The following is a 16,734-nucleotide window of genomic DNA, read 5'->3' as shown; positions in this document are numbered from 1 at the left end:
GTCTGCTGGCAACCAGTGGTGGGGAGGCAGGAAGGTGCATGCCCAGAAGCCAGTGCCCATTAGTCTGAAAAGGAGCTGACACTTCTCTGACTCAGGTGCCTGGACAGTGCAGCGCCTTGATCCCCAAACACTGTTCAGGGTGTGACTTCCCTCCTCTGCGTGGCCCTCAAGATGGTGAGGAAGAATCACCTCTGTAGCCCTCTGTCTACATGTGCGCCTGTTGGAGGTTCTGGTTGACTCGGGTATGGCTGAAAATGCAAGCTGCTGCTTCTGGCTGTGGATGTATTTTACTTACTTTGTGGTTCCCTCTTCTGGGAAGCAAAAGCATGCTTCTTTGAAAGCCCAAGGGGTTGTGCAAATTGACCGCTGCAGTCTCAAATTAGTTCCTGGTCTCAGTGTGAGCAGACCCTGTCCCATGTGTCATGGCGCCTGTGTGCATGACATGCTCAGGGCATGTCTGGCATGACACATGCCAGACTGGACAGCGGTTTTTCTACATTTGACCTGCAGTTCAAGCCTTTAGTTTCTTGCTTTTAGAACTCCCATTATTATTCATTTTTACACAATTACAGTTTTATAAATCTACTTTTCTGATGAAGGATAAGGGTGTTCATTGTGGAAAAATATATGTAATATAAAATTAACCATTTTAAGTGCACAGTTCAGTGGCATTAAGCCCATCCACACTGTTGTGCAGCTCTGTCCCCACTGAACACAAATTGCCCCTCCCCCAGCCCCTGACAGACACCATGCACTTTCTCTGTCTCTGTGAATCTCACTGCTCTAGAGACCTCATGTAGGTGGGATCACAGAAGTTGCCCTTTTGTGACTGGCTAAATGTAAAGATTTTTAAAACATTTCAGTCCGATTGGTATAGTCCTTTTATTCTTTTTTACTTTATGTTAAATTAATATACAGGAATAATGATTATTTTGGTATATAGTTCTGTGAGTTTTAATACATGTATAGATTTGTATTAAATCTATACACCTCCAAAATCAGGATACAGAACAATTCCATCACCCCAAATCTCTGTATTATCCTGTATATTCACACCCTCCCCTCACCCCTAGCCACATGCAGGGTGGGGCAAAAGTAGATCTACAGTTGTTTGTATGGAAAATAATACAATAATTAATAAATAACAGTGCAAGAATCAACTGTTTCACATACTTATAACTGTAAACCTACTTTTGCCCCCCAACTGTACCACTACCGATCACTCTTTGTCCCTGAAGTTTACCTTTTCAAGAATGTCCTATAAATGTCCTATAGAAAGTCATGCAGTATGTAGTCTCGAGGTTGGCCTCTCACTCAGCAAAATGCCTGGCTTGAACTGTTGTTTCTTTTTTGACCACTGAGTAGTATTTCACTATATGCTTGAATAGAGTTGACAAAACATTGCACTGTGTGCTTTTCTGTGAATGGGTGGTTTTGGATCCTTAGGATAGATACCCAGGAAAGGGCTTGCTGGGTCCTGTGGTATGGTGGGTATGTGTTTAACTTTAGAAGAAACTTCTCTGAATTGGCTGTTACTTTCACATTATCACCAACAATGGGTGAGTTCCATTTGCACCACATCAACTACACTTGATATTAAGTAGGTTTTAGCTATTCTAATGTGTATACAGTGTCTCATTGTGATTTTAATTTGTATTTCCTGGTGTCTAATGATGTTAGTATCTTCTCACTTGCTTATTTTCCATCCATATATCTACTTTGGTGAAATGTCTGTCCAAGTCTTTTCCTTGTATTTTCATTGGGAGGTTTATTTTCTTGTTGAATTTTGAGAGTTTTTTAGTATGTTCTGAATATAAGTTCTTTGACATATATGTCATTTGTAAATATTTTCTCTCAGTCTGTAGCTTGCTTTTAATTCTTATAACAGGATCTTTCACAGAGCATCACATTTTAATTGTGATGAAGTTCTCATTATCAGCTTATCAAATGTTGGTAGAGTATGTTACTGATCTTGTAGCCTGTGACTTTGCTAAACTCACTTGTTAGATCTAAGAGCTTTTCTTTTTCGGTAGATTCCTTGAAAATTCCTTATGGAATTTTTTACATAGGCAGTCATGTGGTCTGTGAAAGGGCTGTCTTGTTTCTTCCTTGCCAATCTGTGTTCCTTTTATATCTTTTTCTTTCCTCCTTCACCAGCAAGGCCTCCAGGTCAGAAGCATTGAGAGGGGACATCCTTGCCTTGTGTCTGGTCAAAAGCACTCAAGTCACCACCACTGAGTGCCACATCAGTTGTGCATTTCCTCATAGATGTCCTTTGTCAGATGTGGCAGCTCCTTCTGTTCCTAATGTGCTGAGAGTTTCCATCAAGAGTGGGTACTGAATTTGTTCAAATGCTTCTTCTACATATGTTGACATGCTTGTGTGTATTTTTATTCTTTAGACTATTGATGTGTGAATTACATGTATTGATTTTTTTTGCAAATTGTGCATTTGCCTTGCATTCTGGGATAAACTGCATTTGGTTGTGTGGTACCATATAAGTATAATCACTGGGACCAAATTTGCTGATGTTTTATTGAAGGATTTTTGCATCTGTGTTGAGGCATGTTGGTCTTTGTGTGTAGTCTCTGTCTGGTTTTGCTGTGAGGGTGATGCTGGCCACATTGACATTGGGAAACATTTTTCCTTTTCTGTTTTCTGGAAGATGTGTGGAATTATTATTTCTTAAGTGTTAGAATTTGCTGGTAAAACCATCTGGGCCTGGAGATATCCTTTTCAGAAGGTTTTTAGCTATGAATTCAGTTTCTTTAATAATTATAGCATTGTTCAGGCTATCTGCTTCATCGTGGTCAGTTTGGTAGTCGGTGGTATTGACAGATTGGATTGTATCTGTGCACAGGATGGTTTGCAGCACTCCCCTAACCATTGGTGTCTGAAGGTTTGCAGCGGTAACACTTCTGTCTCCTGGTACTGGGAATGGCATTGGTTAGACCAGTGTTTGAATGCAGCCTTTGGAACTGGGAGAGCGGCACAGCTAAAGGCACTGCCCCACTTTCTAGGCTCAATTCCCTGGGGTCAGGAAATGTCCCTAGGGAGTCACAAATGAGATGTGTTAGAGCAACATTAAGGCTTTTACGCCACTGGGACAGCACTTGACACCCAGGCATGGAAAGTTAATCTGCAGCTCACACTGACCTACGCATCTTCATGTGTTTCCAGAGGCGTCAGGTTGCTGCCAGGGAACAGCTTCACACAAGGGGAATCTCCCTAAAATGTTGAGGAGATCCCACTCCATGTTAGTGATGTTTAAGGGGAGTGTCCTGAGTGTCTTGTGTGTACTTCTGACTTATGTCTTGTGTGTTTCCAGCGAGGCCACAAGTTAGCTTCCTTACAAACCCTGGTTTAAGCAGAGATTGTTTGGTGCCAGTGGCTGAGAATGGATGAGAGTAGACAGTATGTCCTCTGTGATATGTTGTCTTCCTTCCTTGTGAACTTCAAAGTAGATGTTTTCAGAATGGCAAAAACTGTGGATTTTGTTGCTGTCTTAAGTCCATGGTATAGCAACAAAATACCACAGACTGGATGGCTTATACTCATAGTTCTGGTGGCTGGAAATCAAGATCAGGTACAGGAAGGTCAGTTGAGGGCCTGTTCCAGGCCGCAGACTTCTGTGTGTCCTAATGAGGTGGAAGGGGTGACAGGCTCTCTGGGGTCACTTTTATAAGGCACTCACCCCATTCCTGCGGCCCCACTCTCGTGTCCTAGTCACCTCCCAAAGGCCCATCTCCAAAGCCCATCACGTTGGGGTTAGGATTTCAACATGTAAATTCAGGACACAGACATTCAGACCACAGCAGTTTCCGACTCGGATATTGTGGCATCTTCCTATGTGAGGGAAAAGGTCACAGTTGTTTAGTAATTTTTCAAACAAGATAATTTGGCTTCCTGTAATTAAAATATCTGTGTTGCTCTGGGCTTTAAAATAGGACAGGGATTTATGAACAGTAAGAGGATAATAGGTTTTTGCAAATGCAGAAGAGTTTGGGAATCCACGTCGCAGGTAGAGAGAAGTGCCATCCATGTGAAGCCTGGTGCAGTTGTGGCACATGGGCATTTGGATGACCAAGCCTGGCCCAGTGACTCCTCAGTCACTCACTTTGACTGCTGCCCATCTCACTGTCCTGTGGTAGCTCAGTCTGTCCTTCTGCTCGTCTACTACAGGCTGTGTGTGTTGCGTAGAAGGTCAGGACACTTCAGGTGAGGTGAGGTGTGGTGCCTTCAACAACGGGTGCCTGTGTTACTGTAGGTAACAGTTAGAAATGAACCACCTTTACAGTCCAACAAAGAACTTAAAACAGGAGGATGGAAACAAAGGGAAGTTATGTCATACCAGTTAACTCAGCAGTCCTGAGTCTGGTAAGATTGCCTGGTGTTCCAAACATCACAAGCAAGGAGGAGGGGAGTCCTTGAGACTCTGTGCTGGGACAGGGAGCCTCTGTAGCAGCTTCACTAACAAGACAAAGCCTTTACTAGCTGAGAAACTAAAATCTTTATAGCTGTACATTATTGCCAAGGTTTAGAAAGGAAGAACAAGGGGGAATCTAAAACCTGACTAAGGTATATAACTCCTGAACCCCAATAGTGGGTGCATTCAGATTAGCTAAATGTCCACTTGTAGCCTCAGCTCAAGTGTATAGAATGCATTTACTAACAAATTTATTTCTGCCATACATGAGGCATTTAGAATAGCCAGGTACCTGCCTGCAGCTTTGTGCTTGTATATGTTTCATAAATAAACTTGCTCTTATTTCCACTATAGGTGTTTATCTCTTGTTGAATTCATGTCTTATGAGTGAGACAGGAACTGAAGAATAAGCTCAAGGGGTGGGGAGAGGAAGAGGGGTGCCTGCTGACTTGGGTGTTTCCCCAGTAGCACTGGGACTGCTCAGGTTCCAGGAGAGTAGCTTCCAAATGTGGGGTGTGGGATGTGCTCCCTGCGGTCATATCCCTCCAACAATGGACAAGACTTGTGGCCTTTCTAGGTACGATTTCTCCTGATTATAAAACTCACACATATTTACTGTAGCAAGTACAGAAAGAAGGGAAATTCAAGTCAACCTTTCCACTGAGCAAGTTTGGGGTACATCCTTTCAGTACTCACAGCCCTCATCTCCTGTGGGGCTCAATTCTAGGAACCAAATGCTGGTGTGGGACTGCAAGATCACTAGGTTCTGAGGTGTCAGAAAACGGGCAGCCAGGCTTGGGGGCTGTGAAAGTGTGTGGAGTTGCTCTCCTGGGAAGAGCTTCCTGTGACCAAGACCTTGTGTGGCCGTGAGGAGAGAGATGGGTGTGGGGCAGAGGTGGGACCTGTCAGGACTGGAGTGCCCACTTCTCTTTACAGAGGGTTTTCGGCCATGACACCTACAGATTATTCATTCACTCTTTTTCTAGGAGATTGGTGACATTTTAGTTTCTGTTCTGATTGCTTGTAAAAGAGTTACAAAACCCTCTTTGAGCCACTCTTTCTAGAACTCATGCCTTACAGCCTTATAGTTAGTTATATAGTAACTAAGGGCAGTGGGAATGGAGTGATGTCCTTGCAAAAGGTTACAGTAATTAAAATGGAAGTCACATTTGTCATTGTCGTGTGAACCCAGCAAGGGATCCTTGCGGCCTGGCAGTCACCGTCCTCTGCTTCACAGGGGAACAGAACTCAGCTGCCACACTGACCTTTGTTCCTGCAGACAGCGTTCCACATGCTGTGTGGGCACTGACCACTCAGGTATTGATCAGTCACACTAATCTCTGCAACGGTACAGTTTGGCTGTAATTGAGGAGCTGTGCATGCATATCACCAACTTGGGCCTTGAGAGAGATGTTTCTTGAGCATGGTCCCTGCAGACAGAAGAAGCACATGCTCTCAACGTGACGCTGTGTGCTCTGGACAGAAGGGACCTCACCAGTCCCTGGGCAGCCTCTCAGGTACACGTGGTCCTCCGCAGAATGTCACATCTCTGACCTCTGAAGAATGGTCTGCACAGCATCAGCCTGTCTGAGCAGATACTCACCCTCTGGGAGGGGTCTTGTGCCATGCGGAGACCCCAGGCTTTCTCGGGCAGTGGTTTTACTCAGAGAAGAAGGCCCGAGTAAGTCCCTTTCTGATAGTAGGGTTTCTGAGAAGTGTTAAAGGAACCTGGAAAGAATTCTAGATTGGCAAGAAGAAAAGGCATTTCTGAAAGTGAATTGGTGTCACCATTCCTTGTTCTTCACAGCTCTTGTTTTTGAGTAAGGGGGCATAGGTTTTCCTGACAGCAGTTAGCACTTTAACTCTTCATCACATTTTGCACCATCGCCTGGTCCCCACACCTTTTCCTCCTAAATCTCAGAGTTCTCTCCTCTCCTCTTCCCATCTTGGACTTTGAAGTGAGTGGCCTTTGAGTGGAAGATTAGAGTGGAAGGTTGATTTCTGCAAGCCGTGTCGGCTGATCGTGCAGTCACACATGGCTATAGACACACAAACGAATTCTCCCCATTGCAGGGGATGGGGGGACCTGATTGCCTCCCATGGAAAAATCCAGTAGTGTGCCTATTGGAAGTTCTTTTCAGTATTCCTTTATTCCATGTATTTTTTGAATTGACCTGAAGTTTCAGAATGCTCTGCCCGGCTATTCATAGTTCTCCTGAGAGACTCTGTCTACAGAGGACATGATGCCTCATGTGACGAGGGTAGAAGGCCCCGCAGAGCAGTGTTGGGGGTTCAGGCTCGTGAATGGGTGCCCAGTGGTTAGTGCCAGCTTCCCTGGGTGGCAGGGAAAGGGATTAGGGCTGCAGAATGGGGCCACTACACAATGTTAGCATGAGCACAGGGTCTAGAGCTCCTTGCTCTCTGTTCTGTTCTGCTCCCTTGGTGGGGTCAGAGACCCACAAGGTAGGTTCAGTGGGTCAAGCCCTGTGTCCCACAGCTGCTGTCAGTGGCTCTGGGGTTGGATCCTCTGACTGAGTGTCCCCAGGTGCTCACTGCAGCCTGGAGGGCCCGTGTTCAGCTCAGGGGCCCTTCTCAAAGTTCCATGGAGTTAACTTGCTCTGATGGAGCTGGAAGAGAAGAGAGCTGCAGAGAGAGTGGTCTGTTTGTTTGGGTTGAGGCCAGCAGCCTAAGCATTAGCTGCCGGAAGAGCCAGGAAAGTGGCAAGGACTGTTCCTGGGTACCGTAGTGAGGAGCAGGTGGAGGAGTCAGGTGTGAGGGTGCCTGTCAGTCACACCCAGAGCTGGGAGGGGACACGGACACTCCAGACCTGTGGCTACCTGCAGCTTGTCCCAGATTGAAGGCTTGTGCAGACATGTCTGCATTAGAAGGAGTTTCCAGGAGAGACTTTTGTTTTCAGTGTGTACAATATTTAAGCTACTACTTCCTCCCCCAGAAAACCTGTCATGCTAACTGAATTGCTTTGAGGGTGAGGGTGGTGGCATTGGGTGTTTGGTCTGTGCCCCCCACCCCCATCCCTGCAGCTCTGGGAACCCTCCCCAACCTTCCCATGTTAAGAAGATGCTATAACTTCGCCTTTCACAATATAAATATTGTGATTATAAGAGGCAATTTAAAATGAAATGCTTAAGAAGATTAAAATAAAGGGTCTGGCAGAAGTAAGGCCTGCTCGAGAGTGGTTGGCAGAGTAATAATATGGATGTAATAATTTATAGTTGTAATTTGAACATTTCACCTAAAATGTCATATGGTGTGCTTGAGTGTGATATTGTTATGTTACAGAATTACATACTTATGATTTTTTTAAATAAAAGATTTTGTAATAAAAAGGGGCCATTATTTGTGCCAGACCCTGTATATCCTAGAAGTTGCATTGAAGTGGAAAACCAACTCACTTAAGAGATCACTGTTACCAATGTAAAGCAGCTCTTATGGAAAAGCTGTGTCAACTGCATGGGACAACAATTTTGTGCTTCCATTGCCACTGTGGGCCCATTCATCTAAGAGCCCTGGGGATACTGCCTGAACTTAGAATGGCCTCTGTGAGTAGCTGACCTCTGGGATTGCATGTCCTCCCATGAGAGCAGGGACCAGGTGGTGTCGGGAGACCTGGCTTTGCATCACAGTGTGGTTGGGGATGCCAGAGGTACCACTGAAGAGCCACAAGGGGCTCTGTAGTCTTCCAGGGTAGGGTTCACATGGACATCTGTCTGGGGAGCCACAGAGCCACAGGATATACTTTTCTGTTTACCTGTGACTTTTTCTCTTAGTCCCAAGCTCTTGAAGCCCAGACTTTTTATGCCGAGACTGTGAGGGCAGATAGGCCACTTCTGTGAGTCTGTGGTCGCAGGGCTGCCTGGTCTTTAACGCCCCGAGGCCTTGTCTTACCAAGTGTGCCACCTGTGTTGAGCCACCTGCGTTGAGCCACCTGCATTCTGCCCACCGAGATGGGGTTCCACAAGTGTTAGGGGGGTGCCCACCCACAAGTAGCATGCTTCGTTTTCAGCAAGTGGCTGTTGGTGTCTTGCAGAACTGAGAATGGAACCACTGTAGATGTAATTAAATGACACTGGAAAGGGAGTTAATTACTTCTGTAATGTGTCAGAGGCCCAGCTGCAATGCAGTGAGACTGTACTTGGACAGACATCAGGACCACCCCTGAGAGAGCAGCGTCCTCTGGGCACTGCCCTGGCCAATAGCCAGTGGTCTGAGCTGTTAGTCTGTGAAGACTGGCATGGGACACTGTAAGTTCATGATTCACTGATGTAGAAAACTACACACACTAACTTTGTCCCCAACGCCGATCTGTGTGAGGTATTAGCCAAACGTTATCTCAAGGTTTTTGGTCCAGATTATATTACAGGAACAGCAGGATCCTGATGAGGAGGGCTGTGCACAGCAGTGTGTCCAAAAGCTGCTGTAACAGGACAGAGAACCCTAGCACTGTCCAGACACCCAGGGGCTGGCCCTGGGTCAGATATCCATGGGCACTGCTGCTCTGTCCACTTGCTGAAGATGGGGCTCTGAGGAACCAGGACCCAAGTGAGCAGAGGGCTGCCATCCAGGACCTCTGTCCAAACAGCTGCTCAATTCTCACCTTGTTGGGTCCATTTATAGTGACCATAAGCTTCCACACCTTCCAGTACACCTGGATTTGCGCTGGTTCCTGCATCAGAGTACATGTGGTAATACCACACATAGTATGCAACTGGTTTGTGCTTTATACCTGTGCCGTCCAGTGCTGTGGCTGTCCCCGCCCATGGGTGAAGTGGTCCACATGTAGCCGGTCAGAGCCAAGCAGCACAGCACTGAAAGTGTAAACACCCAGCAGGCAGGAGGCCAAGGCCCAGACTTGGGACTGCAGAATAGCCCATTTGTGACTCTGTTACTTATGTGTTGGGTTTCTATTGGGTTAAATAAAATACATTATTAAAACTTTACATTTACTTTTAACTCTCTGAATGTGACTTCTAGGAACATCTGGAATCACGCATGGGGCTTGCAAGTGCAGCTCACCCTGTGCTTCTGTGGGAAGCACAGATCTAAACAGTTAGTTCTCCGGTGGCCTCTACATTTGAGCTCCCCTTTCCCTCAAGGCTCAGCCTTTGGGTTGGTAGGCACTGGTCAGTAACAGACGTTAGGTTTTGAGAGTACCTTCAAACCCATTGTAAGTGCTGTTGTTTTTTGCACTTCCACAGACAATTAATGATAGACTGCTGAGCCTTATCAAAGACATGGGTTCCCTGCTCAGTCTGGTTTCTCCTGCACAGGGAACCCACACTCTGCTTTGGTGAGTATGCCCCTCCCTGAACGGCTCCCCATTGCCTAGGTGTCCTCCCCATTTTCCGTGCATAAAGAGACATGCAGTGTGTATGCAGCTTGACTTTCCACTTCAGCCATGTCCTGCACAGGGTGGTGGTGAGCAGAGCCTGCACGTCCCGATGTAGCACTGCCTTGCCCCGCGGGAGAAGGCACTACCCATTAACCATCTGCTTCTCAATGTGCAGTCGCCTCCTCTGGGGTCCTGCTGTTGGTGCAGCTGTGCAGCACATGCAGTCTTGGGAAGCTACCCTCAGGCATTCCCACATCTGGTCAGCTATTTATAACCCACAAAGGCCTGTTTTTCTCAAAAGAGTGGGCATGTAGCGATGCTGTCATGCACCCAAGTGAAGTCAGTGAAACAAACCTTTCATTAAATGACTTTCTGGTACACTGGGCTTGTTTTCATCCCCATGCACAGGCCTCAGGCTTCAGATCTGCCTTGGTGCTGTTTCACTGCATTTATGGAGCCTGATTAGAGCTCTGTGGCCCCCAGTGTGGCCCTGGCTCTCCCAACACTGGAGGAGGGGCAGCTTTCTTCAGGCCCATCTCTCCAGTATACTGAACTCCCTCCCTGTGCCTGTCATGCTCTGGACACTGGGCCCTTCACGTGGAAGAAGCATTCTAGTAGCTGAGAAGACAGACTGTCAATGAAATTGGTAGCTCAGATAGAAGGAGTGAGATGTGTTGGGTGCAAAGGAGAGAACTCAGGTTGAGAAGGGGCAGCAGGAAGCCCTTCTGAGGAGGGGTAACTAATTGAGGAAAGACAGGAGCTGGGCTTGGCTGTGGAGAGGAGCATTCCAAGTAGCAGGAATAGCAGGTGCAAAGGCCCTGAGACAGGAGCATGCCTTGGGTTTTGGGAGCCCAGGATTTGGACAGGACTGCAGGCTTCCAGGGAGGATGTACCATGGAAGAGGTTCATTAAGTGGCTGCAGGGTGATCCTAGAGAGACATGGTGCAGGCCTGGCTACAGCAGTCGGGGTCGGAGCATGGCCCGATTGGGCATTTATTGGGAGGTGGGGCTCGGGGGACTTGCTGCCATGTTGAATTTGAGTTGGGGTGAGGGTCGAAGATGCACCTAGGTTTTGGCCAAGCACCTGGAAGGATGGAGGGCCCACATACAGACCAGTTTCCCCAGGCTGTCTAGGAGGCATCCACCCTTGGGATGTCGGCAGTGAGGCCGGGGGACATGTGAATTGTGGCAGGAAGGAGGCCCAGGAGTTGAGATATCCGAGGACCAGCCCCAGGCTGGGTCCCTGCTGGAGCATCTAGTCTCCCAGCAGGTTGCCACCTCACTTGGGAGTAGGCTTAATTGATATATCCATTAGATGAGTGAGGCTGGCTGTGCAGGACACAGAGTGGGCCCAGCCCTGAGGAAGCCTCCGTCGAGATTGGAGGAGCAAGGACAAAGGCATACAAGGGTGGGGGAATGAGGTTCCCTGTGGTGTCAGGCTGCTCAGAGGGGAGATGGCTTTTGATGGGTGGGAGACTCAGACAGGTGGATGCGTGGGAAGGAGAGGATATAGTGGCATTCAAGGATACTAGTCTTGGGGTGCACCCCAGCTGAGCCCTGTGGGATACTTTGAGTGGCTGAGCACTAAGGCAGCTGGTGGCGGGGGTCTGACTGTGGGTGAGGCAGAGCTCACTCATGCCGGGACGTAGCTAGGCTTTGGGTAGGACTCAGAACAGCATGGTGTGGGGCACAGCAAGTGGGCTTAGGAAGGCAGCGCCTCCTTGCTCCCGTATGGGACTCACATGGACACTCTCCATGCCTTCATCAGCTCCTTTTGCTGCCTCCTTTGAAAGGCGTGGTGACCCAAGGTCAGGGATGCCCCACACCTTTGAGTCAAGCAGCAGGGCTCAGTTTTACAGAAAAAATGCTGTGGGCAGAAAATTTTGCCCACTGTCCTCATTCAAATATGAGAGGTCCAGACCTGGCTGGTATAGCTCAGTGGATTGAGCGCAGGCCTGTGAAGCAAAGGGTTGCCGGTTCAATTCCCAGTCAGGACACATGCCTGGGTTGCAGGCCAGGTCCCCAGTAGGGGACACATGAGAAGCAACCACACATTGATGTTTCTCTCCCACTCTTTCTCCTTTCCTTTCCCTCTCTCTAAAAATAAATAAAATGTTTAAAAAAAATGAGAGGTCCAGTTGTGTTCACAGAGACAAGATCATATGTCCTGTCTTCTTGGCCACACTGGGCAGAGAGTTGATCACCAACCAAGTAGTGCTCCATTATGAACTTGAATGTGCTCCCCTTGTAGCCTCTCCCTCAGGCTCCAAGATTGGTTTTTTGGTCCCTGGTAGGAAGCTGAAGAATAGACCCAAAGAAGGCAGGTTCTAATGCCTGGTACTTCTGTCACCTTATGTAGAAATAGGCTCTTTGCAGAAGAGAGTCAGTTAAGAATCTTGAGATGGGGAGGTGATCCTGGGTTATCTGGTGGGCCCTAATGCCATCGCAAGTTCCTCATGAGAGGGAGGCAGGAGGAGATTGGAAAGACAGGAGGAGAAGCTGATGTGAAGACAAGTAGAGATTCGAGTGATGGGAGTATGATGGCTGAATTTGTGTGTCAGCTTGACGGGGGCACAGGATGCCCAAATACTTGGTCAGACATGAGTCTGGGTGTGTCTGTGAGAGTGCTCCTGGAGGAGATTGGCACTGAGTGTGTAGACTGTGGGTGGGCCTCATCCAATCAGTCGAGGGCCTAAATAGAGCAGTAAGGCAGAGGAAATGAGAATTTCCTCTCTGTCCTGCCTTTGAGCGGGTGTGCTGATCCTCTCCCACCCTCAGATGTGGACTCGGGCTGGACTTTACACCATTAGCTCCCCTGGGTCTCAGCTTGCTGACTGTTGATCTGAAAGCTCGTCCACCTCCATGTGATCTGATTCATTATAATAAATCTCTCCATTTCCACATCCTGTTGTTTCCGTTTCTCTTGGGATCCTCACTAATGCAGTGGCCCAGAACCAGGCTCTGCCAGCAGCCACCAGAACCTGGAAGAGGAAGGAAAGATTCACCTCCAGAGCCTCTGGAGGGGGTAGGCCCTCCTAACACCTGATTTCAGCCCAGTGAAACCTATTTCAGAGTTTCAACCTCCAGAACTGTGAGAGAATAGATTTCTGTTGTTCTAAGCCACCCAGTTTGTGGTTATTTGTTAGAGCTGCCACAGGAAAAGAACATAGGCACTATAAACAGTGCTACCATAAATACCCTGGCCGCATTCACAAAGCCATCATTTAGTGCATGTCATTGCTGGGCCAGGGTGTGTTCCTGTTTGTTTTATAGATCTTGCCAGATCAGTTTTCAAAAAGATCTAACAGCTTGTCTTTTTGTACGTGGGCCCTGACCCCAGCATGCTCCCCCAGCAGTGGGTATGAGGGTCTTTTCCACTTCGTCTCTTGGGAAGGCTCCTTTGTTACCTGACGCGTGTCTCTCTGAGACCTGGTGAGGTTAGGACCTTTTCTTAAAGACCCCTACAGGTTTGCAGTCCTTCGTCTGTGACTTGTCTGTTGTGTACTTGGCCCATGTTCCTCTCAGAAGGTCTCTCCCTCTCTTACCCATTTGTAGTGGTTCTTTGTTACAGAAATTGATGGTTCTCTTCTGTCTTGAAAACATGTATTCCCAATCCTATTGTTTGATAGTTACTTTTAATAATGTATCATTTTCCATCAGGTTAAATCATTTTGCATTTGAACATGTCTCTCTCTTTATGTCTTCTGGGTACCTGTATTTGTTAGGAAGATGACACAGCTCTCTCTTGTTCTGCTGGCTGGTGTATTATTGTTTTGTGTACTTGAATTCAGTTCTTGAGTATGTCTAGAATGCTCTTGCATAATATAGGATAAGTTGTCCTTATGACAACTTGGGAAGGAAGTCCAGTGAGATTTTCTTCCAGGGTGCCAGCACTATTGAATAATCCATTCTTTGACCAGTTATTGAACTTCAGTCAACTCTGTGACCTATTACGGTCTCATATAAACTGGTTCTTCTTAGGGGCCTCTCCTCTCCATCTTACTGGCTTGTCTTCCACGTGCCCACCTCATACAGGTAGCAGGTGTGTAGTGAAGCTGGTGAAGGAGCCTCCCCAGCTGTGCTCTGTGTGTCCTGGGGGTGTTCCAGGAGGGCCCATGCACACACTCCCATGACTCCATGCACATGTTCACATGTTTCTCATAGCTCCTGCACAGAGGAAGATTTGGATGGACACACGATGGCTGTGCTGTCTTTGTCAGTGAGGAGGAAGGTAGGGTGGAAGTGGAGGGCGGGTCAGGTAAAACAGGATACAGAGACCATCCTGCTGTGTAAAATGATCACTCTGTGCACACAAATTTTTAAAAGATTATTAAACAAGTGAAATTGCCATATCCCAGGAATAAGGCACTGAGTGGAGGAAGTTTTTCATGGTCAAGCGAAAAGGTAACACATTGCACCAGCTCTACCATTGTGTTGGGGACGTGCCACAGCGTGGGCTTCTCTGGACATGGGTGTTATTACTCTGTGCATGGTGGGGCATGCATCTGTGTGGTGGGGTACTTGTACCCTTGGCATGTGCAGATATAGCTGTTCCAGAAACCCCGTGTCTGTCCTTGGCTCCCCTCAGGAGCTCACATCTTGGCAGTGACTCAAGCTCTCTAGACACAGGCAGCCCCCCGTGTCTACAGATGCATTCTCTGCCCCCCAAATGTTTTCTGTGTCCCCTACATGCCCTCTATGCCTGAGTTTGCGATACGCTGCCCGAGCTGGACTGGCCACACCCATGCTGGGGACCTGATGAGGTCAGGGCTTACCCTCTTGTGGCCCTGGCCCTGCCCATCCTGCAAGTGGAAGTGTACCTTGAGGTTCACACAGTCAGCCCCACCCAGGCCTGACAACCCGCAGACTCACATACCTCAGCAGGGGTAGGCGTGGGGTTGGGTAGGGTGGGTATATGCACTGCAGGCCTGGGGCTGTCCAGTCACTCTATGTCCCAAGCAGGTCCTCCTTTGGCAGCTGCTGGTGGCCCAGCCTGCTTCACAGGTGGCAGTCATAGACAGGTGGGGTCCACACTTTGCAGAGTAGGCTCATTTATCTCACAGACACCTGTGTGACTGGAGGCTCTGCAGGAACAACCAGACTTTGCACATCTGCTCTGAGGTCAGGGGAAGGTGAACCAGGAGCCTCCCTGTGAGAGGAGGATAGAGAGCTGGCCTTGTGGGGAGAACTCGAGGGTGGGGAGCAGCTGGTGCTGGTGCAGGACTGGCATCCACCCACTCTTCAGGGTGTTTTTGTAGGTGTCTCCAGCCATCTGGACATGGGGCATGGCCATGTGTCGGGCTGTCCTCGAGGGTGCAGATGGTGCCTGGCACACCATGGATGGGGGTTTGCCTGGTGCATGTGAACCAGGTCCCACCATTGACTCAGGATCTGTGCCCAGTGGTGTGGTCTTTTTCTTCATGGGAGAAGGCTGTAGGGACCGTAACTCCTACATGTGTATTGATAGGAGAGCTCAGTGGGGTGGGGGTGGGGGGTTGTACTGAATGTTTGCTTACTGTGGTGCCTGTTGAAAGGAAACTCACTTCTTTCCAAATTTTACCCTGGACTTTATAGTCTCAGCCAGCAGAGGAGGTGACTGGCAAGGCAGGCGCCTTCCCTTTCCTGCCAAGAGCACCTGACTCCTCTTAGACCCTGAAGGCACCTGGCTGCCCTATAATTTCTCCTGTTCTTTACATCAGCATGGAAGGCTCAGAGCTCCTTGCAGAGAGCTGTTTGCACCTTATAGACTGACACTGAAGCCGCTCCTTTCCCATCAGTGGGGCTGTGGGTGGGAACTGGGCAGCTCCAGCCTCAGTCCCACTCACTGTAAACCAGGCCACATGAGAGAGGTGAGCCGAACTGAGGACCAAAGGCTGTGACCAGCAGGGGAGGGAGGGCTACGTGGTCCCTCTGGTGCCCTGGCCAGGCATGGGCCTGTAGTAACATAGCAGCCTGCCTGCCTCACCTGTGACAATCTGCATGTCATAACCCATGTGATTTGGCCATGTGCACCCAGACCCTTGTGTCCAGTGGGATGAAAGTCATGTAAACACAGCTGTGGGACTGTAGGAGGCACTGCCAGTCTCATGGAAACTGTCCCCTACATCTGCCTCCTCCCCTTTTGCCCCAATCAGAGCTGTCCCCTCTGGCTATCCCCTAGCCCTTTGTCTTCTTGGTGGGACCTGGTGTTATGTTGCTGATCGGAGGCCACAATTTAATGGGGTGTTAGTGAGGGTCCAGTGAGGAAAGCCAGAGCAGAAAGCAATGGACTGCAGTGGAAACTGAAGTGGTGAGAGGAATCCAGGGATGTCTGTGGGAAGGAAGTAGCCACAATCACGGGGGGCCGAGGGGCTGGCCGTTCTGGACTGTACAGCCCTGGGAGGAGCCCCCAGGGCTGGGAGGTTGGTGTCTCTTCATTTCTTGCCTCCAGAGTCCCCTTCTCATGGTCAGGGCATCCTAGCCATGAGACACAGCAGGGACCACAGGCACAGTGGCCAGACTCTGGGTCCCTCCCCTGACATCAGCTCTCTAGCCATCCGCTCTTCTAGCTGTGCCCCTAACATGCAAGGCCCACCATATCCCAGGCCCAGATCTCCCCTCAGGGCCTCTGGGTTCTCTCCCTGTTTCCCCTGATAGGATGATGGCCCATATACCCAACACAGGCCCCCTTAACCTTCCCCCCCTCAAATGGCGTGTTCCCTAGTAGACGCCCTGAGAGCCTATTTTCTCCTGGAAGGAGCCCACTTACATAGAGGGCCCTGGGCTACATTTGAAGGGTGGGGAGGATGCCCTGGGTAGCCATTGTGTGGAAGGAGCACAAGCAGAGGACAGTGCTGAGGGGGTCTGTGGCCAGGAATGGTGATGCCTAGGGTGTGTGCAGGTGAGGGGTCGGGGAGAGATGCCTCATGTTCTGGTTCAGGCAGCTGGTTGTGAACCACTGGGCCTCTGCTGTGTGTCT

The 16,734-nt window shown here is 48.8% G+C and overlaps 1 protein-coding gene across 9 annotated transcripts in view; it reads left to right on the top strand.

Annotated features, from left to right (window-relative positions):
* SEMA4D (semaphorin 4D) overlaps positions 1-16,734 on the top strand; it is a 106,618-nt gene that overhangs the window by 23,531 nt on the left and 66,353 nt on the right. For 6 of the 9 annotated variants that reach the window (XM_053662627.1, XM_053662626.1, XM_037164746.2 and 3 more), the window contains exon 2: positions 9,643-9,734. The exons of 2 other annotated variants lie outside the window; for them this stretch is intronic. The gene's annotated coding sequence lies outside the window, so the exon portion shown is untranslated. Of the gene's footprint in view, positions 1-9,642; positions 9,735-13,967; positions 14,008-16,734 lie in introns of those variants that run through there. One more of the 9 variants, XM_037164741.2, reaches the window with a different exon arrangement.

Source organism: Artibeus jamaicensis, unplaced genomic scaffold (assembly GCF_021234435.1).
Source record: "Artibeus jamaicensis isolate MK-2021 breed Jamaican fruit bat unplaced genomic scaffold, CSHL_Jam_final contig_264, whole genome shotgun sequence".
NCBI classification, from domain to species: Eukaryota; Metazoa; Chordata; class Mammalia; order Chiroptera; family Phyllostomidae; genus Artibeus; species Artibeus jamaicensis.
Note: the sequence above shows the minus strand (reverse complement) of the source record. Positions and strands in the feature narration are given on the sequence as shown.